The 24,381-nt window shown below is 42.6% G+C and overlaps 1 pseudogene; it reads right to left on the bottom strand.

Annotated features, from left to right (window-relative positions):
• Window positions 1-226: 226 nt before the first annotated feature.
• Window positions 227-22,111, bottom strand: LOC129684697 (proteinase-activated receptor 4-like; annotated as a pseudogene).
• Between the last annotated feature and the right edge of the window lie 2,270 nt (window positions 22,112-24,381).

Raw genomic sequence — 24,381 nt, 5'->3', positions numbered from 1 at the left:
CCTCCATAGTGTTGGGGTAAAAGGTGTGAAGCACCAGGCCCCATGGTTCTCACTTTACGAAGGCATTGGCCACCAGCCCTTCTCCTGTGGACCTCAGTTCCAATAATGAGTTCCAATAATATCAACTGCATTTCCAAATAGAGTCGTTTCCTAAGCATTAAGGAGGAACATTGTTTCAGGGGAGATCTCATCAACAAAATGCCCCCTTCTTACCCTTGGCTACCTGTCACAGAAGTATAGAGTAGCAAATGCCAATCCCATAGCTTCTGGCCTCCCTGGACACCAGAGAGGAGCTGCTAGCCTCAGGCTGATGACACAGACACAACACGGCCTGTACCTTGACCCTGAATTTATGGGACATGTAGTAGTAGATGAAAAGTTGCATAAAGCTGTTGAGGGTGCTAGAGCCAGGTTGGGCTCATAGACTTCATAGAGTTTTCCCTAGGCCTCCAGGCTTGGGTTCCAATAGTGAAGCATCAGAGCATATTGTTGGGTGTGAAAGTGGCCAGTACCAATGTTGTCAGTCTGAGTGGCCACCGATGCCAACAGGGTGTGTCTCCATGGAACAGGTCCATTGTCAACAGCACCAGAAAGCAGCTGAAGACAGCCAGGCAGGTGAAGGCTGGTGGCTTGGCCAAGGGCAGCACATCTGACACACCATGTGATCAGAGACAACCATCCAGAAGGTCTGCCTCTGCAGAATGAGAGGCAAGGTCAGGGTGGCTGTATGGAGCCAGGCCACCTAGCATAGCCTGGTTTTCCAGGCAGTGGTTAAGCAGTGCAACAGTCAGCAGAGGATGCACCAGGGCATCTACCTGACCAGGATGACTATAACCGGCAGCGACACTAAGCCATGCATGTGGCCTCTGGTCAGGTAGTCTCCCTAAAGTGCTTACACTGGCCATGCAGGTGATATGCCAAACCCAGTGCCAGCACCAGGGTCAGCAGCAGGACCATAATGGAGAGGTTCATGAGCAGAATATTGGAAGGCAGGTTGGGGACCCATATTGCCAGCATCCACAGCACCAACCCATTGAGTGGCAGCTCCAAGGCCACCACCAGCTCATGTAGGGCAGGCACCAATCTCATGGGGACCCATCCCAGCAACACTACATACAAGCTGGTCAGGAGCTCCAGTGTGTCAGTGTCATTAGCACAAAACTTGCTCAGGAAGTCTCATGGGTGAAATTGGGCTGGGGCTTCAACTCCTTGATTCTGTCCATGGAACTGAATGACTTCTGTGGGGGAGAGATCAATCCATGTACTGGCATGCATTTGAGGACACAAAATTCAGGGAAGGTGATATTATGAATCTCAGGCACCATAGGTACCTCAGTACCCTACTCCAGCCCTCAGGAACTCTGGGCAGGTGAATGGAGGGAGACATCCCAGCTCCAAAGGATCAGGGTTCAGGGACCTAAGGCTGTAAGCCTGCCTAGCTATGGCTCCATTTCCGATCAACCATGTAAGGGGACAGACCTCACCATGACCTCACCTGGTACTCTCTCCATAGTCATAGATGCTGGGGGTCTGGGTGCCCTCTGGCTGGATGAGACCCAGCATCAGTGGACATACCAACAGTCAACACATGCTTACAAGACCAGGTTCCATTTCTGAGCTATAGTTGGGGTTTTCTGCCCTGTCAACCCCAACCCCAGTTTCCAGAGCCTGGCAGAGAGAAAGCAGACTGTACCTTTGGGGACAGAGACAGCTCTACAGTTAAGCTCCCACTGCCACAGACCTACTAGGGGCTACTTGCTCACCCTTGAGCCCATGGGAGGTCCCTGTGTGTTCTCAGGAGGTCTGGTTGTCCTGTTTAGGTCTCTCTGTCTCTCCAAGGTGCCTTACAAATAACTGGGCCATGGATGGAGAAGAGGGTCCTGGGATTTGGACACACCCCATCCCAATTTCCTACCTTATCCCTACCTCAGCTCCCACTCCACCTGGTTGAAAAAACATCTGTTGACTAAGTGGCTACTTCCTGTTGGGTAGTGACACAACTGTTTGGATGATGGTCCAGACCTCCTCAATGACACACCCATATGGGGTTCTTTGCCCTTCCTGAAGCCACCCACTACTTCCTATCTGTAGTTGGCAGGGCAATAGTCGACTCCAGTGTGTCCTTGATTTGTCAGAGCAGGCCAACTGGGGCCACCAAGATGACAATGCAGATGAAGGTGCTTGTCACCAAGCATGACAGCCTTGGTTAAATATACAAGACTACATGGTAAAAAGAGATGATGAACTCCCAACAGTTATCCCCTGGCTATGCGCACCTTGGCACATATGCACACAGGCACACACACACACTCACACACACAAATATAGCTGTGAATGGTGGTGCAAGCTTTTAATCCCAGAACTCCAGGAATCAGAAACAGGCTGATTTCTGTGAGTTTAAGAATAGCCTTTTCTTTGTAGTAAGTTCTAGGACAGTCAGGGTAATATAGTGAGACCCTGTCTGAAATAAAATACATGGATATGCAACTGTATATATGTATATATAAACCTAAAAGCCCTATCAACAATTGTTGTTTCCCAAGTCATCTTAGGAGGCCACTCTGCCATATGGATGCCTCTCTTATCCCAGCTCCTTGCGTAGCCTGAAGCAAATTGAAATCCAGAAATAAGGCCTCCGTGAGAGTCTGTGGTCAGCTTGAGATAGCTTAGGGGTCGATGCCCTTCTATAGAGCTGATACTGAATGTCTGCTGTACGGCAGGGTTTGGGGAACTTTGAAGGCGCTGGTCACTGGCCCTCAAAGCTCCAGGTGTGACTTGTGAGGGAGGAGGCTTGGCCTCTGCAGAGGGCTCCTGAGCTGCCTTGGTGTCTTAGACACTCTGTGGAGTTGTCCCAGGCACTGTTCAGTGGAGACCCACTGTTCAGATGAGGTGGTGGCTGTGTGTGTCACCCTCTCATTTGGAGACTGAAGCAGAGATATTGCAATGTCTAGGGTAGCCTTGCTATGTGGTGAGAAACAGTCCACAAAAAATGGTGTGGAGAGGTTTAGTATGGAGATGTTCCTGTGTAAGCATACATTCTTGAGTTCAAATCCCCAGAACCCATGTAAAAAAGCTTAGCATGGCAGAGCACAGCTGTAAACCCCAGGTGGAGAGAGACAGGTTTCAGAGATTTACTGGTTAGCACACATAGCCCATCAGTGTGCTTCAGGTTCAGAGAAAGATCTTGTTTCAAAAATAAAGTGAAGAGTGCTAGAGGGAGACACATGCCATAGACTTCTAGCTTCTAGGTGAACACACATAAAACTTTGCAAAAAGAGGTATGGAGAGGAAGAGAAAAGAAGAAGTAACTGAGGTTACTCACAAGTCCAAAGGAATATAGCACAATGCCACAGTGCATGCTGAAGAAGTCTTCCTTCAAGAATCCCTTCACCATTCTGTCCTGTGGAACATGGCTAGCCACAGAGAGGGTGATAGATTCTGGAAACAGCAGAATTCAGCATGGGGTGGCCAAAGTCTAGAAACATGGAACCAATTTAGAATGGATGAGGAAGAGGCCAACATGACCATTTCTTGCCTCACAATCTCTAACCTCTGTGAGTGAGAGTCCCTACAGTTTAGGCCCTGCCTTGGAGGAAAAAAAAAAAAAAAAAAAAACACGGCCTGGAGTGCCCATCCAGAAGGAACAAGGATTCTTGGTGACAACCAGAACAATGAGTAATTATGTGTTGGTAACTATGTGTTGAAATTGTGACCCATTTCCATTCAGGACTTCCATATCTGGGATTAAGGCCAGAGCCACACACACAGGAAGGTGTCTACTGTAGCTTGGCTGAGGTAGGGAAAGAGCAGATGGAGAGGGACGCTCATCAACAGTCCCTCTACAGGAACAGCTTGTGACAGGTAAGAAGGAACAGGGCTGCCTGTGAGGCCCAATATGCCAAGTCAGGTACAGGACTGTTCCAGTCGTAAAGAAGAAAGGGCATTCAGGCACATTCACTACATAGATGAACTGAGACATTCAATTTGAATAAACTAAGCCTGTCACAGACAGAGACTGTGGGATTTCACATATATGAGGTCCTTGAGTCACCAAGGTCATTGAAAAGATGGAAAGTATGACAATGTACAACAATTGATGAGGAGTTCAGGGAATGTCTTCCAGTTGGGAGAACTCTGAAGAGAGATGATGATGGTTGGGGACACACACACAGGATGTATATATATATGTATATATATATTATATATATTTATATATAATATGTATATATTTATATATAATATGTATATATATTTATATATATATTGTATATATATATTTGTATATTATATATATATTGTATATTTATTAGTATCAAAGTTTGCACTGGACTAAAATTCAGTACATAGTCCAAGATGGCCTTCAACTATTAAGTTAATGTTAAATTATTTGTGTGTGTGTGTGTGTGTGTGTGTATGTGTGTGTGTGTATGTGTGTGTGTGTGTGTGTGTGTGAATGTGTGGCCTTGTGTGAGTATGGAGGTAAGAGGACTTGTGGGAGTCAGTTGGTTCTCTCATTCTCCCAAGTGGATCCTGGACACTGAACATAAGTCATCAGCCTTGGTGGCAAAACTTGAACTGTTGAGACATCTTTTCGGCTTAATAGTAACACACACAGGCACACACACAGACACACACACACAGACACACGATGGCCATGTAAACTCTTCTGCTGATAGTTAATCCAGAGGCTTTTAACAAGAAAATTTGGATTAATACAACAGAAAATTATAAAGAATTTTAAATATTTTTTTAGTTTTTGCAAACTCATGTTTTATACAGTTGTGTGTGTGCATGCATGCACATGCTCTAGAGAAATGATCATTGATAAATAATATGAATCCTCTGTGGAAAAAAATGATAATTTCAGTTATCACATCATTGACAAAGGTATGCGATCAAAATAGTCTAATACTAATAATTTTGTCATTCCTGATTTGGCAGTCCTCTGTTAGTCAAACAATACCAACCTGAGACAAGTATCCAATATTTTCAAAAGAATAATATCTCTGTTTACATTTTTTCCAGAATTATTCACCCTTTCAACCTTCATTTTCCATGGATACAGGAAAAGTTTTGGAAAAAGTGGAAGTCTCATTCTTCAGTGGATATCCCCATATCTATGCATGCATGGGCAGTGCTGATTGCACTCAGGCATTTGTTAATAACATGTAGAAAGGAGAGAAAGTTGAGAGAAACAGATGGCCAGGGAATAATAGGAAGGGTTAGAAACAGAAAGTGCCTGATGATATGATCAAAATACATTTTATAGAACATGAAGTTTTAAAGAATAAATAAAAATATTATTTAACTAGAATCCATAATACATATGCACAGGACCTGATGCAGACCTGTCCCGGCCCTGTGACTGCTGCTTCAGTCTCTGTGAGTTCAAATGAGCTTTGATAATGTTGAGTTAAAAAGCCTTGCTTTTGTTCATGTTATCCAATCCCTCTACTTCTTACATTCTTTCTCAGGGTTCCCTGAACCCCGAGGGGAGAAATTTGATGGCGACATCCCACTTAGAAAGATCTCTCTTTCTCTGCATATTGTCTGCCTGTGAGTCACTGTATTTGTTCCCATATGCCGCGGGAGGAATCATCTCTGATGATGGCTCAATAAGGCTCTGATCTATGAATATGACAGTTTAGTATTTATATGGGATTCCTGAGTGTGCAAACAAGTGGGTCTTTGCTTCTTGTGCTTTCTCCTGGGCTCCTTTCAACTTGTTTGCCTTGCTCAACTCTAATATGATTGTTTTTGTTTTATCTTATATTTTATTTTGTTAGGTTTTATGATTATCCCCTATAATCTTGTTCTTTCCTAATGAGAGAAAGAAACAGTAGACCTAGATAAGATGTGATGAGGGGAAACTGAGAGGAGTTCAGGGAGGGGAAACCATTGTGAAAAAATAACCTATTTTCAATAAAAGGAAATATTATTTAAAGATTCTTTAACCTTTTAATCAGATTACTCTAAACTTTGTGGTTAAAAGCCTCCTTATTAACTATCAGCAGATGAGTTTCCAGGACCACCTTACTTGTATCCTTTTATCATGCACCTATTTTTCATCTCCCAAAATGGAAATAAAAAGATAATGGAAATAGTTTCCTGTAGAGCCAGGATCAGTATTCTTGATGCTATCTAGTTTGTTTCTTTACATTTCTTTAGCACTAATATATTTTTTTTATCATTTTTAACTTTTATTAGTTATACTTTCTTCACTTTGTATCCCCCCATAAACCCCTCCCTCCTCCCCTCCCGATCCCACCTTCCCTCCCCCTTCTTCACACATGCCCCTCCCCAAGTCCACTGATAGGGGAGGTCCTCCTCTCCTTCCTTCTGAACTTAGTCTATCAGATCACATCAGGAGTGGCTGCATTATCATCTTCTGTGGCCTGGTAAGGCTGCTCCCCCCTCAGGGGGAGGTGATCAAAGAGCAGGACAATCAGATTATGTCAGAGGCAGTCCCTCTTCCCATTACTATGGAAGTCACTTGGACACTGAACTAGCACTAATATCTTGACAGTGTTACAGACTAAAGTTTCTCATAATTTATCTTGCTTAAGACCACCAACAAACAGTGAGACCAGAGCAGAAAAACAAATAAACAATTGCTTGAGAACAGGATGCTTTGTATGTAACAGAGAGGAACTCAAGCAAAGAAAATGTAATTGCATGTTGAAATCAAAATGAGTATTGGCCTACAAATCCTTTCGGAAAGGAAAAAAAAAATGAGAAGAAAGAATACCTTAATCACTCAATTGCAACTTCCTGGCATTTTTCTGATGTGTGGATTAAGTAGCAACTAAGGGATATCTCCCACCTACTTAGTTTTCCATGTACCTTTTAATATCTCTACTGATTGAATTTTCAAATTACTACTCAACCTAACATTACACATCTCACACTGAAAAAAAAATCTGTTTCTCTGGCTTTTGGTCTCCTTCTTTTAAGTAGTTTAGTCATTGTTTTTACTATTCATTACAGCCAACTGATATTAGGTTACATTTTTTTTGAAATGGTATGTCCTGTAGCAAAGACTGGCATTTCAGTCCTGACCTTTATGCTTCCACCTCCCAAGTGCAGGGGTTACAGGCTTACACCACCATAACTCACTGCTTAAGTAGTGTCTCTTCAAGTGAAACTTACTTTATAAAGTAAGTACAATTGGATATATACTGATCATGTTTTGCTTTGTATTTTCTATTACACTGTGTCAGCTTTGTCAATAGGAAAATCTGATGCATGTCACGTGGAATAAAATCTATATTTTAGTAACTCAGAGGAAAAGAAACGGCACCATTATTTATTTTAAAGACCTATTTTGTTTTCATTTGTGTGTGTGTGTGTGTGTGTGTGTGTGTGTGTGTGTTTAATCCTATATTTTTCCAGAAGAGGGTGTCTGATGCCATGGTTTTGCAGTTACAGTCATATTGTTGGCTGCCCAGCTTGGGTGCTAGGAAATGAACTTAGGTCTTCTAGAAGAGCTGAAGTCCCTCTTCAACTATGAGCTCTCTCTCCAGTCCTATCACTAGTATTTGAATAGAGAAGAGTAAACTAAAATGACTAGCAATTAGAAGGTAGTTAAGTACCACAAGGGCTAAGGAAGACTCTAAAATGTATGGGGATAGCAAGTCCTAAAAGAAACTGTTTTCGTATCTAGGCAAAGGAGATTAGAAACATAACAGTAAATTAATAGCTGATTCCATCAAGATTGACATCTCCTGAAAGATGACAGCAATTGAGAGTCTCCACGGGCAGAGATAATTACTAGAGGGCACAGACCAGACCTGATAGGTCAGTTAGTAGGTAGCATATGGCCTGAGAGTCTGACTATGGAAAGCTGATCCACGAAGAGCTATAGGTTCCTGTGCTGTTTCATTGTGGGCTGGAGAGATGGCAGTTGAGAGCAGTTGTCACTCTTGCAGAAGAGTTTAGTTAAGTTCCTATCATCTAAATAGCAGCTGACAGCCAACCCTAACTCCAGTTGCAAGGGATCTGTCTCCCTCTTTTGGCCTTGAACTGCACTGCATGCACATGGCACACAGGCATGAAGGCAAAACAACCATATATAAAAATAAATAAATTAATAATAAGAAAAAATGACCAGATATTCTTGATATTTCAGCCCCACAATGCTCCTTTAAGACATTTTTTGTTGCAACCTGCATTGTGCCAGTTGTATTTCTCATATCACAAGAAAATGAAAAAAAAATAGAGAAGAAATTCATAACTGGCACTTTCACACATATGATGAATCTAACTTCTAAATCCATTATAGTTTGGGTGGGAAATGTCATCCACAGGCTTCTGTTTTGAACATCCAATTCCAAGCCTGTCATACTAACTTGAAGGCTATGGTGCCTTTAGGAGGCAGGGCTTTATAAAGTCATAGACAGACCTGGTTTTTAATAGCTTTTTGTGCATCCTGTCCTCGACCATCTGATTAGTTTCTACCATACACTTTCTCTTTTAGGGATGGTGCTCCTCAGCCATGCCTCCCTACCTCTTACGTAACTGAATTCAAAATAAATTTTCCCTCTATCAAATTGTTTCTGTCAGTTATTTTGTCACAGTGATAACTACTACAGTTTCAAAATTTTTTACATAGTTATCATCATTTTTATAAATTACTTCTTCAATTTAAAATACTGACACATTAATGGAAGTCCAGATTACTGAAATGAGTGGGATAGTGATTTATAAAACAGTAAGGAGTGGTATGAAAAAAAAAAAAACGAGGTAGAAAAAATACACATGCTTCCCTTCCAAAAATGAAATAACTCATAGATAATATAACTACAGTCTGCATATAACTACAGTCTGATTTTGACTGACACAGAGATACCAAAATATCTGTTAAAATTATAAAACTGTGTATTGGAGCTTTCTACAAATGAGAATTTCATTTCACTGAGGTTTGGTTACCACTTTGTTTCTTTGTTTTGTGTAACCAGTGAGCACTTCCACTCTCGTGTTAGCTGTGGTAACACAGATGAAATCAGCCCAATAGAATGGACGGGGTTTCTCCACTGTTCAAATGTTGCCTCCAGAAAGACTTCCAAAGAAATGACTCAAGATATTTAACAAAATGTGTGTCTGAATGAGTTTTGTGTTTGGCTAATTGAAAGCAATCATTTTAGTTTTGTATTGGAACCAAAAGCAGTGTGTTTTGATATTCTATATGCTATGCCTAATTTGAACTGGCATACAGTTTGCCTTTTGCCAATTACTTTGTTTATAATTCAAACAGCAATGATAATCTTAGTATCAGACTGTATTACAATTATTTTGTGGAGGAAAGAAAAGGAATAACCACTTAGAACATTGTAATTTCATCAATGTTATTAAATCCTCCACATATGTTTTTAAATGTCTAAATCCTAGCATTAATTACCTTTATGGAGTGAAAAATTATATGGTTTCAGAGTCCTTGGGTAAACAAAGCTTGTGAATAAATTAGTAAAGGTAAAAGGCAAAGCCTGAAAGGGAAGAGAATAATTGACTCAAATTGATAGAAGGTTTTCCTAGAACACATTTGTTATTTTCAAACTAGGTATCATTTATTTCATGTGGCTTCATTTTTTATTTTTATTCTTTATATTAATTACAGTTTATTCACTTTGTATCCCAGCTGTAGCCCCCTCCCTCATTCCCTCCCAACCCCATCCTCCCTCTCTCATCTCCTCCCTGCCCCTCTCTAAGTCCATTGATAGGGGAGGTCCTTCTCCCCTTCCATCTGATCCTAGCTTATCAGATCTCTTCAGGACTGGTTGCAGCATCCTCCTCTGTGGCCTAGCAAGGCCACTCCTGCCTCGGGGGTGTGTGTGTGTGTGTGTCAAATGTGACTTAATTTTTTAAATTAAGATGATTTGGTAAAAATAAAATACAATTAATGCATATTATATTTTATGATTCCTTGGGCTTCTTCATGTACATGTGTGTGCAAATATTGAAACTCTAAAAAGTCATATATCACCATTTCTGTTTTTAGAAGCTGTGTTCGTTGTAACTATACAAAGCAGCATCATGTTTGCCTAGAAGTCTTAGTATTTAAACTTGAAAATGAATGTGTCAGATTATTACCATTTAGCTTTTGTAGCTCATCTGGACAACAGTGTAGTTTGCAAGAAACGCAGGGTCTTTTCTTTTCTTTTTTTTCTTAATTTTATTTTTCTTATTAGTTACATTTTGTTAACTCCGTATCCCAGCTGTATCCTGCTCCCTCATTCCCTCCCTAATCCCACCCTCCCTCCCTCATCTCTTCCCTGCCCTTTTCCAAGTCCACTGATAGGGGGGACCTCCTCCCCTTTCATCTGACCCTGTTTTATCAGGTATCTTCAGGAATGGATGCAATGTCCTCCTCGGTGGCCTAACAGTACTGCTCCTCCCTTGGGGGATGGGGAAGTCAAAGAGCCTGCCATTGAGTTCCTGTTAGAAATAGTCCATAAGACTCCCTGAGATCTGCCCAAACTTTGGCTGTGAGTCTCAGTATCTGCTTCAATACCCTGTTGGATAGAGCCTTTCAAAGAACTCTCTATAGTAGGCTCCCATCCTGCTTCTTCTCTTCCACCACTTCTGGTGTTTATCTTGATTGCCATTCTGAATGAGATATAAGCATCCTCCTTAGGGTCCTCCTTCTTGCTTAGCTTCTTTAAGGGTTCAGATTTTAGTATGGTTATCCTATATTATATGACCAATATCCACTTATAAGTGAGTATATACCATGTGTGTCTTTCTGTTTCTGGGTTAAGTCACTCAGGATGATCTTTTCTAGTTCCATCCATTTGTCTGCAAATTTCATGATTTCCTTGTTTTTAATAGCTGAGTAGTATTCTATTGTGTAAATGTGCCACAATTTCTGCATTCATTCCTTGGTTGAAGACACCTACGTTGTTTCTAGATTATGGCTACTACAAATAGAGCTGCTACAAACATAGCTGAGCAAATGTCCTTGTTGAATGGTGGGGCACACTACATTTTCTAAAATTCATTCAATAGTTAATGGTTGTTTAGGTTATGTTGTAGGTGTTAATTAATATTTACTATTGGTTTATCTTTTATTAACACTGCTGTTAGTCCTAAACAGCTGTATACCAAATCACCACACAGAGACTGGGATTTATTTAATTAACCTAGAACACAATGCTGGGAAATAGTTACTCCATCCTAAACCTCCAGGACCTCATAGTTTCCTAACATTTAGAGTCACCCATTATACTTGCTTTTTGTGAAATCTTAGGTCCAGTTCATTCTCCACATGGGTCCAAGACCTCTGCTCCAGCCTTGCTCTCCCAGCTCTCTCCTGCCCTTCTCTCCTCCTCTGCCTCCCACCTTCCTATCCTCTGGCTCCTCCCTTCTCCTGCCTACTCCTTCCTTTCCCTTGCTCAACATTGTAGCTGGTTGTTTTATTTTGGCATGTTTACACAAAGTTGAGACAGGTGATGCTTAGAATAAGTATCACAATGCAATGCAATGCAATTCAATGGATTCAAACCGGAGAGTGGGACAGAGAAATCTGCATTTGAATGAACAAAGGAAAGGTGTATACATTCCAAAAGAACATTATGCCAACAAGGCTAATTCCATTTCGTTGCTATTGTGAATCACTAAACATGTGTGTACAAGTATCTCTGTGGGAGAATACACAGTCATTTGGTAATATATCCAGGGGTTCTATCTGGGTCATATGGTGGTGGTTCAACTTTTAGGTTTTTTTTTTTGAGAAACTCCCCCACAGATTTCCATCTGGGCTGCATCAGTTCCACTGCCACCCATGGGACTTTATTTTCCCACATCTTAGTCAGCATTTGTTGTCAGTTGTTTTCTTGATGATAGGAATTCTGACTGTAAAAAGATGGATTCCCAAAATAGTTTTAATTTGTTTTGCCCAGAAGGCTGAGAATGTTGAATATATTTCTTAGGATATTTATATATAATTTATTAACTGTAATTATTAGAAGTAAAAAAAAATACTTGACAACTTAGAATATTTTAGATGTGTATTTTATATTGGAACCAAAAATTTGTTTTCTTTTTCCTACTTATTTTGACTTGCCTGCTATGCTATGCTATGTGCTACCTTCTTATTTTTGTTCACTTTTGCATTTTGCTTTCTGTAGACTGTCTTTTATTAATAACTCAAAATATCTGCCAGAACTTTTCACTTTTCTACTTTGAAGTTGAGCATATGGTTTGATATGAATATTTTCTGGACTATACAAAATTGCCACCATGAAGTCTTACAGAATCCCATGAACACAATAGAAAAAAAAAGTCTTTTAGGCATTATCAGTTCTAAAAATATTTATAAATTTAATGAACAAGCATCTGTCCAATTTTCAGAAACAAACCAAGAGTTAAATTTCTTCTCCTTCACCAGGCTTGCCTCTAGGTCCTTTGAAAACACAAACTCTGGAGAGGGATAGTTCAAGAATTCAAGGACATCTTCTCTCCCAGTTTCCATGTTTTCATCAGCCAATCCCAAGAATGTTAGTGTCTATCTCCCAACAAAGCCCATCGTCATGTATATTTTCTTCCTAATAAAAGAGAACTGTTATGCATATTACAGTATTTTAGAATGGAATGTATGATTATGTTTATGGATTTTGCTTGCCAACTTCTGATCTTCCTGCTTCAAATGTGTCATCATCTAGTTCATGAAAGGGTTGAGGGTTTTCTGTTTGAAAGGGTTGAAGCCAGCATCAGAAACAGCTTTCACTGATCAATGGCATGTTTTTGGGAACTTTTATCACTGAGGTGTCGATTGGCTCTAGTGGTCCTTTGAAGAGTTGGAGTCCCATCTGCCATGGCATCAGGCTGTCAGGACAGGTCCCTTGAAGGGTCTGGAGGCCAGGGCTTCATTCCTCTTTGGAAGTTGAAGTCCCCACTGTGGACAGGCACTGGTGGCACAGGGCCAGATATCCAAGTTCCACCCTGAAACCTTGATGAGCTGACGATTGTGGGTGCTCGGAAACAAATTCAGGTCTCTTGGAAGAACAGCAAGTGCTCTTCAGCCCCATATTCTTGTTTTTCTTAATCACACTTTGGGGGTGGGTGGGAGCATGCAAGGCACACATATTGGGGTTGAGGACAGCTTTGGGAAGTTGATTCTCTTCTTGTATCATAGGGGTCCTGATGATCAATCTCAGGCTCTCATGGTTGACTGTGATGACTGGACCTGGTGGGTTTTGTGGGGGTGAACGTTCATTCCAGGGCTCACACATGCTAGTCAAGTACTCAACCACTGAGCTACATCAACAGCAGATGTTTATTTGTTGATTGAAATGGCAGAGATAGAACATGGGGAACATATTGTATATGTGAGGTGAATGCATCATGGAAACCGACCAGGGTTTTTGATTCAGCCCACACAGGCCTTTGCGTGTCCACACTGCCCTTGGGGGCAGAGAGGTTATACATAACGAAGGTGGGAAGTAGAATACAGTGCTAGGCCCCACCTGACAGGTGGCAGTTTCTTGTCAGCCTGGTAGTAATGTGCAGTACTGTTTTGGGGGAGCTTGCTTGCTGATTGGGCATATTTTAAGTGCAGCCCACCTGGCCTCCTTCCCATATGACATTTGAATATGACTCATGGTTTTACTGGGGTGGGAACTTTCCACAGCCAGGTCCCATCTCTGCTTCTCAGACTGACCTGTTACCTCCCTCCAGCATGTGCTGTGTCTCCTGGAAGTGGTGGTGGGTGTACACAGATAATTCTGGGTCAATTGAGCACATGCCACTCCAACTATCTCTACCAGTGTCATTTTGTATAAATGCAGAGAGCCTCCTTTGGGACAGAAGGTGATCTCTCTGTGTTAGAGTGTCAAGGGCAGGCTGTCTGTCTCTGTTTCTTGTATAGAGGCATCATGTCTTCTGTCTGAGCTGTATGGGAATTCAGTCATAACCACTGGTGCAGATCAGGTTCCTTGAGGGCAGGTGTATCAGTTTGCTGTGGCTTTGTGACAAAAGACCATGACAGCACAGGCCCAGGACAGCAGCCTCCTTTCGACCTTTTCTTTGCACTTGGGATGTGAGCATTCCTTCCTATTGGGACACTAATATTACTGGGTTAAGGCCACCTTGACAGTCACTGTTAGAAGTCCTACTCCAAATCCACTCCAGTTTGCAGGTCCTGGATTAGGACTTCAGTTTATGGACCTTAGGGGAGGATCTGACACAATTCTGCCCCCAACAGCAGGAAGTAGGTCTCACTTATAATCCTCTAACCATAGCACCTGGAACTCAGAGTTGTTCAGTGGGAGAGACAAGATGGATGCAAATAGGAGAAAGGGGCATCATCAGGGAGGGTCAGATGGAAGAGGCAGCCTCAGGGCTGGCTCATAGGATGAGTAGGTGGAGTAGATGAGAGAAGGAAATGTTCAAGCTGGAGGGACAGCTTGAGAGAGACCTTCGAGGTAGGAATTTGAAGGTCAGAGGTTAGAGAAGCATTGAATAAACTGTGTGGGAGTAGAAGGCAGAGAAAGAAGCTAGGAGAAGAGTAAACTTTTTCTGTGGTCTCCAGATGGGTGGCAGAAAAGCCCGTGGTGGTGTTGGGATGGTGAATGTAAGGTCATATTAAATAATGACAATTAGGCATACAACACATATTATATGAAAGTGGTTTATTAGATGGAGGTGAAGAGGAGAGGAGAGAGAGAGCAGGACATGATGGGGGAAGATACGGAGGGTGCCCCGACAGAGAAAGAGGAGAGGGCCAAGAAAGGCCAAGAGAAGGGGAGCAAGAGAGAAGGGACCAAGAGAGGAGAGAGCAAGAGAGAGGAGCAAGAGAGACCAAGAGAGGGATCATATGGCGGGCTGGTCCCTTTAAGGGGGAAGGTAACCACACCTTCTAGGTGTGGCCACCCGGCCAGTGACAGAATGACATCATAAATTGCTAGGCAAACCAGGATCAGGTTTAGTTCTAAAATTGTAACTGAATATTTAGGCTTTGGAGCCTGCTGGCCTGGGTTTGTCTCAGGCTCACGCCTCTGGCCTTGGAGCCTAGGACAGATGGTGGAGATGCTCTTGGCCTCTGTCCTTACTGTGGAAGGGGAACTGGCAGGTACATAGGTTGATTGTACAAGGATCTGAAATGTTAGATGAGAGCATGGTGTGTAGCTAGAGGTTAGCATGACACCCAACTCGGGTGTGGCCATAAAGGCCACAGGAAGAGTACAGGGTTGAGGTTAGGGGGAATCTGTACTGTCTTTGGAAGAGGCTTCTGTTCAAAGTTGTGTCTGAGGTGTGTTGGGGAGAATAGGTCTGAGGGAGGAGGAACAGTGTCCACTGCTGCACCAGCCTCTCACTTTCTGCGGTGCTAGGTTCTAAGGGTCCAGCTCATTCTCTACCTGTTGAGGCCTTCTGAGCTCTGAAGTGAATGGGTTCATGCCTGGCACAAAGCTGACTTAGAGGCCCATGTGCTACAGCTATGGTTTTGTGGTGTTTTATGGTTTGGTGTTAGAAGTATCTCAGTGGCTCCTAGGCATTGCAGGTTCCCTGAGTTCAGGGTTCCAGGGAGCCAGCCTCCCTCTGTTCTGGGGCTGGAGCAGACATCTGGTTTCCCATGGAAGCTGAGACTGGCAGCCTGTAGGCACTGTCCTTGCAGCCACTACCAAGGTGTCCAGTCACCACCCAAGTACACAGAGACCAAGGATGCTGTGGTTCATGTTGAGTGTCATGTAGGCCTGTCAGGAGATTGCTGCTGGCGTGAAAGCCTGTCAGGACCTTAAGTCTTGTGTCTGGATGAAGAATGAGGAGAAAGGCAGAGACGCCTGTGCAGTGGACCAGGTGGCAGTCAGAGAGCAGTGTATTGTAAGACAGGTTTTATGAGGGCAAACCACAGGTGTGCACTTTGGGGGTATCTTGTTCTGTGCTGAGGGTACCCCCAGGGTCCTGTGATGGGGGACCCTGTAAGAATCTCTGTGTGAGGATGACCATTTGTATCCTGCACAACTTTCTTCCCAGGAGGTGGGGTGTGTGTGTGTAGGAGGGTGAGATCGGGTGATGCTGAGAGGCACAGATGGGGTTTGGGAAGGGGATGGGGCTGCTCATTTGAACTGTAGGGAAAACTAAGTCAATTGACCAGGTCAGAGAGCTAGGCATGGAAAGGAGCAGCTGCCAGCATGGGAGGGGGTATGGGGGCTGAAGGGGATGTGTGCCACCTGAGCCAGAAGCTCTTTCAGGTGTTTTCTGTCTGGGATCAGGGGGAAACTCTAGGCTCTGGTGACCCCATCAACTTCCTCCTTCCCTGCTGTGTACCTCCAAGGTCAACAGGTGAGATGTCACTATGGATTGAGCTTCCCCTGCATTTTGTGCCCGCCTCTCTGGGCACCTCAGGTCTGATCTGTTCTTTCAACTTCTCAGGATCCTAGACGGTCCCCAGCCTCACTTTCCCAGTCCCTCCCATAGACCCTAAGGACCTGTCATGCTGCACTCTCTACCAGGCAACCCAGAGTAGACGATAGATCCTAATAAGGTGGAACACATTCTCCAGGGGTAAGAGTGGACAATGGCCAAAGGGACCATTTGGATTGAGTCTAACAAGAGGAGGAATCATCATACGTCTTTGTCCTCTAATCAGAAAGTCCACTGCTAAGCAGAGAGCTTGTAATATTTAGGGCTCCAGAACCAAGTTTAGTTATCTATCAATGACCTCTGGGCAGCTGAGTGTGTCACACCTCCACCCAGGGCCAAAGGCAGTAATTAGAGCTCTGCTGCTCTAGTCCTTGGTTTTACATCCTGCTAATTATGAAGGAGAGAGGTTTTGCCCTGTCCTCCATTTTGTTAATATCTAACCTGCTGCGTAACAGTGAGGCTCTTTCGTACTCTGGTTGCCCTGATGTCTCCACAAAGGCAACCCTGGGCTAGTCTGGGGCAAGAGGAAAAGTGAAACATGAATCAGAGTCAAACTGCCCTGACTTCACCACCTGGGAATTGTCTAGGTCACCAAACAGTTGTCTGCTTTCCAGATACATGAGGGAGCCTGGAAAGGTAAATGGAGCCATGGCCAAACAGATTGAAGCTGCCACATATATAAGTGAGACTTGTGGAAATTGGCCAAGCAGGCTGAGCTTTGTGGACTTTCCAACTCAGAGCAGAGGTTTTGATTGTCTGATGGCATTTGGCGATTTCTGGCTACTTTATGGTATTGTAGCATATGTCTGTTGTAAAGATTCGGGGAGGAATTAAGGAGAAAACAAATAAACACCATAGGTTCACGTCAAAGGTGTTTGAGTATACAAAGTCAATATTCCTGCTAAACTGGAAGGAAATCTCAAATGAATATAAAAGGGACAACTGTCAACATGCAAGTCAGGTACTTTGGGATAGCCTAGGCAGGCAGATCATAAAACTCATACTGCCCTCACCTCTAGGGACCTACACACACAAAAATGGGAGTCTCCTGCCATAGCTGCAGCTCTGAGACAGTGAGCAGCAGCTGTCTGGATGTGCTACAGAGCAGACCCTTCAGTTGCTTGAGCTGGTTGAAAATGCATTAGCTCCTCACTAACATGACTCTGAGAGCAGACAGAATAAAGGAAGCTGCTCCAAGTACCCAAAGAACTTGAAGCAATGAGGTCTATAAGTTGACTAGAACAGACTAAAATGATACTAAGCTTTCATGGAAGACAAGTGAAAGTATCTACCTGTAACATGCCTGACAGGCAGAGACCCTCTGCCATTTAAAACTCTGCCGCCAGGGTGCATTATTTCCAAGCAGCTGAGAATTTAACAAGATTTTGTGCTGACACCTAACCTGGCAGTTGCTGGCTGCCTGCTGGCAAACCTAAGGCTCTTGATGTGGAAGCTGACAGTCTGAGCTAACATCAGGGCAATGCACTCCCTCAGCCACAGGGGTACAGGCTGGCACAGTCATGTCTGTCTGCTGCCTTCTCACACATGCCATTCTCACAACAGTCTGATTCCAAGTCAGTCCCTATGTCAAGGTCTTCCTTGAACAAATCCAGCCTGCTTTGTCCAGCCTTTAACTCGCTTTGTAGCTGCCATCTTAGTAAGGTGACTTATTTGCTCCTGTTTCTCTCACTGGTTAGCTAAAGACCGTTCAGCTACTTCCTTTCTCTATCTCATAATGAGGCCACACCCTCTCTGCAGTCCTCTCTAGGGAAGAGAGTTGATAAGAAAGCAGGCTGTGCTATGGTCTTGCAGTCACCCTCCCACTAGCAGCTGAGCCCAGGCTCAGCAACCACTTCATCCAGGACAACCTGAAATTATAGCTAGTCAGTGCCTCATTTGTGCCACACAGAGTAGATCAGACACAGTTGTGGGAATGAAACTTGTCACCTGCCTCAGTATCTAGGAGTCAGAGGCCTCATTTTCCTCTGGTCCTGGATGGTCGGTCTGTCTTTTCAGAGCTTTCTATGTGACATGAGGCAGCTGCTCTTCTAGTGTTCTCCCTATTCAAGACCTGATGGTGGGTCTCCATGGTTTGGGGCTCTCTCTTTATGAAACACATTCTAAGGGTAATTTTGTGTGAGCAATTTTCTGGGAACCTACATTGAACTTCTAACACTCATCTCTGTACTGGTCTGTGGCTTGCATCTTCTCCAGGCGGCCCACCACTTTATCTTCAGATACAGACATTCACTGAAACTGTTGGTGGAGTCCTTGAGGAATGAGCCACACTTTTATTCCTTTATGGCACCGAGTATTTCATACAGAAGAGTTTTAACTTCCCTTGTTGTATTTTTAGTTGTAGATTCCTAACCTCACCTATAGAGATATTGATTCAGCAGAGATGTGTCTAGTACTCTGATATTCCAAAGACCCAGAGTCTCTGCTATGTTTGGGAACCATGTTTATTAATAACAGTTGTTTTCAATTCAGTAAGACAACTAACATTGTTGACTTTTAAGACTTCTCAAACTATATATTATTACTGTATATTTAATGTTTCCTTACAGTTTGAAATAGTTCCAGCCAACTACAAAAAAACACTTTCTACATATGTTGCATTTGAGTTTTCTCTGAGACTTGTAACAGAATAGGCAGCCATAATAATAGTCACATTTGAAGAAGGGCCTAAATACTCATTGTCCAGCATTTGTTTATGAAATAAGTTTCATAAAAAACTCTAAAGTCAAAGCAGCAAAAAAGTCTGCAAATAAAAATATGTAAGAAGTGGGAAATAGCAAGAGCTGGAGAGGACAGAAACTCCACAAGGAGAGCAACAGAACAAGAAAATTTGAACACAGGAAACTTCCCAGAGACTCATACTCCAACCAAGGACTGTTCATGGAGATAACCTAGAACCCCTGCACAGATGTAGCCCATGGCAGTTCAGTGTCCAAGTGGGTTATATAGTAATGGGAAGAGGGACTGCCTCTGACATAATCTGATTGGCCTACTCTTTGATCACCTCCCCCTGAGGGGGGAGCAGCCTTACCAGGCCACAGAAGATGACAATGCAGCCACTCCTGATGAGACCTGATAGACTAGGATCAGAAGGAAGGAGAGGAAGACCTCCCTTATCAGTGGACTTGGGGAGGGGCATGCATGCAGAAAGGGGAGGAAGGGTGGAATCGGGGGGGAAGAGGAGGGAGGGGCTTATGGGGAGATACAAAATGAATAAAGTGTAATTAATAATAAAAAAATCAGTTTAAAGTAGTTCCAGCCAAAAAAATAAATAAATAAAGTAGTTCCAGCCAACTACAAAAAACATTTTCTACATATGTTGCATTTGAGTTCTCTCTGAGACTTGTAACAGAACAGGCAGCCATTTTAACAGTCTTATTTGAAGAAGGGCCTAAATACTCACTGTATAACATTTGTTTATGGAATAAGTTTCATAAAGAATTCTAAAGTCAAAGCAAAAATTCAAGCAGAAAACTACTTCAGCTGATAAACACCTTCAGCAAAGTGGCTGGATACAAAATTAACTCAAAAAAAAAATCAGAAGCCCTCCTGTATACCAAAGACAAAAGGGCCAAGAAAGAAATCAGGAAAACAACACCCTTCACAATAGCCACTAATAACATAAAGTAACTTGGGGTGACTCTAACCAAGCAAGTGAAAGACCTATTTGAAAAAAAAACTTCAAGTCTCTGGAGAAAGAAATTGAAGAAGATATCAGAAGATGGAAAGATCTCCCGTGCTCATGGATTGGTAACATTAACATAGTGAAAAATGGCCATTCTGCCAAAAGCAATCTACAGATTCAATGCAATTCCCATCAAAATGCCAATACAATTCTTTACAGACCTTGAAAAAAATTTCTCAGCTTCATATGGAGAAACAAAAAAAAACCCCAGAATCTCCAAAACTATCCTGTACAACAACAGATCATCTGGAGGTATCGCCATTCCCAATCTCAATCTGTACTACAGAGCAATAGTAATAAAAAACCGCATGATATTAGCATAGAAACAGAATGGTGGATCAATGGAATTAAATAGAAGACCCAGAAATAAACCCACACACCTATGAATACTTGATTTTTGACAAAGAAGCCAAAACCATTCAATGGAAAAAAAGGAAGCATCTTCAACAAATGGTGCTGGTCCAACTGGATGTCTACATGCAGAAAAATGAAAATAGATCCATATTTATCACCATGCACAAAACTAAAGTCCAAGTGGATCAAAGACCTTTTTTTTTTTTTGGATCAAAAACCTTAACATAAAACCAGACACACTAAATCGGTTAGAAGAAAAAGTAGGAAAGAGCCTTGAACTCATTGGCACAGGAGATAACTTCCTGAACAGCACACCAACAGCACAGGCCCTAAGAACAACAATCAATACATGGGAGCTCATGAAACTGAGAAGCTTCTGTAAAGCACAGGACACAGTTGTCAGAACAAAATGACAGCCTACAGACTGGGAAAGGATCTTCACAAACCCTATATCTGACAGAGGGCTTATATCCAGAATGTATAAAGAACTAAAGAAGTTAAAAAGCAATAAATCAAGCAATCAATTAAAAATGGGGTATGGAGCTAAACAGAGAATTCTCTGTAGAGGAATATAGAATGGCAGAGAAACACTTAAAGAGATACTCAACGTCCTTAGCCATCAGAGAGATGAAAATCAAAACGACCCTGAGATTTCACCTTACACCCATCAGAATGGCTAAGATCAAAAACTCAAGAGACAACACATGCTGGATAGGTTGTGGAGAAAGAGAAACCCTTCTCCATTGCTGGTGGGAATGTAAACTGGTACAACCACTTTGGAAATCAACCTGGCGCTTTTTCAGACAACTAGGAATAGCGCTTCCTCAAGATCCAGCTATACCACTCTTAGGCATGTATCCAAAAGATGCTCAAGTACACAAGGACATTTGTTCAACCATGTTTGTAGCAGCTTTATTTGTAATAGCCAGAACCTGGAAACAACCCAGATGTCCATCAATGGAGGAATGAATACAGAAATTGTGGTACTTTTACACAATGGAATACTACTCATCAATTAAAAACAAGGAAATCATGAAATTTGTAGGCAAATGGTGGGATCTAGAAAAGATCATGCTAAGTGAGGTATCCCAGGAGCAGAAAGACACACACGGTATATTCTCACTTATAAGTGGGTACTAGACCTATAAGATAAGATCAACATACTGAAATCTGTACACCAAAAGAAATAAACAAGAAAGAGGACCCTGGGTAAGATGATCAACCCCCAGTTAGAAAGACAAATAGGTTGGACATTGGGTATAGGAGAAAACAATAAACAGTGCAGGAGCCTACCACTGAGGGCCTCTGAAAGTCTCTACCTAGCAGTGTAACAAAGCAGACACTGAGACTCATGACCAAACCTTCGGCAGAGTGCAGGGAATCATATGAAAGAAGGGGGAGTTAGTATGACCTGGAGAGTGAGTGTGGAGCCATAGAATGGCTGTTTGACTCCTGCCTGCTTGGAATGTGTGATGCACATTGTACCTTGCATGGTACAGTGAGTTTCCATCCCTGGACCGCAGGTGCTGCTTTGAGCTTTGTAGAGGTTTGTTCAACCGTTTAGATTTGGCAAGGTATTCGTATGAGAACTTGCCTCCCACTTACCTGAGAACTGTCCTCCTGCTTTTTAGAATTTCCTTGAGAATATTCTGCTTGGTGATTTTCACTGAAACTAGTTCCTCCCCCCGAGTTGCCCATTCTTACTCTTTATAAGCTGTAACCTAAAGTACAATAAACCGAGACTTGGTCAGAATTTTTGTCTTGTCTCCATTCTTCGTGTCTCCTGTTCCATCCCATTCCCACACCCCCTCCAGGGGTGTGGCTAAAGAAGAGCATACTTGGGAGGGGAGAGGACTCAAGCAAAGAAACGAATCTACAAGAGCACACAGGAAAGAGGTTTTGATGGTCTGTGAGTTTGTATGCTCTTTTTATCTTCATCACTGGCACAACTGCTTAGGAACCATAAGAAATCTGACTGGCAGCAGTGAAGAAAACAACAAATTTACATCTCTAAAAAAGGCCAACATAGTGTCCCATCAGAGTCAACACAGCCCAGATTTGGAATTATGTCCTGACACTCTTTGGTATATTTAATCATATCAGAGGGCACCTTATAAAAAAAGCAAAACCAAACCAAAACAAAAACCATTTACACAAAGCATATCTCTGGTTTTAACTAGAAGCCACATTAATTCTTTGCAGAAACAATGAAAAAAAAAAAAGAAATAAAAGAACATAAACCCAGGGCTGTGTGAGAGTATTCCATTACTTTTTTATAATTTTCACTTTTTAATATTAATCACAGGTTATTTACTTTGTATCCCAACTGTAGCCCCCTCCCTGATTCCCTCCCAATCCCACTTTCCCTCTCTCATTTCCTCCCTGCCCCTTTCCAAGTCCATTGATAGGGGAGGACCTCCTCCCTTTCATCTGACCCTAACTTATCAGGCTCTTCAGGACTGGCTGCAAAGTCCTCCTCTGTGGCCTAACAGGGCTGCTCCTGCCTCGGGTGGCAGGGTGGGGGTGGGGGTCAAAGAGCCTGCCATTGAGTTCCTGTCAGAAATAGTCCTTGTTCCCCTTACTAGGATTCCCACTTGGATACTGAGCTACCATGGGCTACATCCGAGCAGGGATTCTAGGTTATATCCATACATAGTCCTTGGTTGGAGATACAGTCTCACAAAAGACCTCTGTGCCCAGATATATTTGGTCCTTGTGGAGCTCCTGGCTTCTCCTGTCCCGACCCACAGGGCTGTCAGCATGGAACCTGGAGGGGGTGTGGGAATGGGATGCAAAGAATGGAGACAAGACAAAAATTCTGACCAAGTCTCGGTTTATTGTACTTTAGGTTACAGCTTATAAAGAGTAAGAATGGGCAACTCGGGGGGAGGAACTAGTTTCAGCGAAAATCACCAAGCAGAATATTCTCAAGGAAATTCCAAAAAGCAGGAGGACAGTTCTCAGGTAAGTGGGAGGCAAGTTCTCATACGCATACCTTGCCAAATCTAAACGGTTGAACAAACCTCTACAAAGCTCAAAGCAGCACCTGCGGTCCAGGGATGGAAACTCACTGTACCATGCAAGGTACAATGTGCATCACACATTCCAAGCAGGCAGGAGTCAAACAGCCATTCTATGGCTCCACACACTCACTCTCCAGGTCATACTAACTCCCCCTTCTTTCATATGATTCCCTGCACTCTGCCAAAGGTTTGGTCATGAGTCTCAGTGTCTACTTTGTTACACTGCTAGGTAGAGTCTTTCAGAGGCCCTCAGTGGTAGTCCCTGTCTGACTCGGCAACAATGGAGAAATTAATCAGATTTTTATAAATCTACCTCATTTTGACTGGATAATCCTAATGCAAATAAGGAGTTTTGCTGTATAATTATTTGGATTAAAAGGTACATATTATATTGTGAACTACATGCATATTCTTTTCTTTTAATTGTATGAGAAGCTGGTTTACCTTATTGAACATGAAACTGAAACTCATGTTAGTATGTGTGTGTGTGAACATTGTTTTACTACTGTTTTTCTTGTCTAAGTTACATTTTGTGGATAATGTAAATACTTAAGAAAGAATGGCCACAGAATATATGACTGAAATTATTTTTATATGTAGTCCATATAATATTTTTTTAAAACAAACCAATATACAAAACTCAGTTGAAGATCACACTGTCCCAAGGTATAAACTTAAAAATGTAAGTAAATTACATTGGAGAAAAGATGAAGAACTAAGGAACAATTTAGCCTTATGCAAATATGTTTGACAGATGCCATATTATATACAGAGCTTATCACCTGACACCTGCGCAGAAAAGGTGTGCTGTGCTGTGCTGTGCTGTAGGAATGCTAACCTCCAGCTTGTGTAGGGACCTCCACTGAGAGTCTGAAGAGTCTCTGTCCCTCATTCTTTCTCTTGCTTTGTTTCTGCTTCCCCCCACACTCCCCATCTGCCTCCCTC

The sequence above is a fragment of the Psammomys obesus genome, unplaced genomic scaffold (genome assembly GCF_907164565.1).
Source record: "Psammomys obesus unplaced genomic scaffold, mPsaObe1.curated_primary_1811, whole genome shotgun sequence".
Taxonomy (NCBI): Eukaryota; Metazoa; Chordata; class Mammalia; order Rodentia; family Muridae; genus Psammomys; species Psammomys obesus.
Note: the sequence above shows the minus strand (reverse complement) of the source record. Positions and strands in the feature narration are given on the sequence as shown.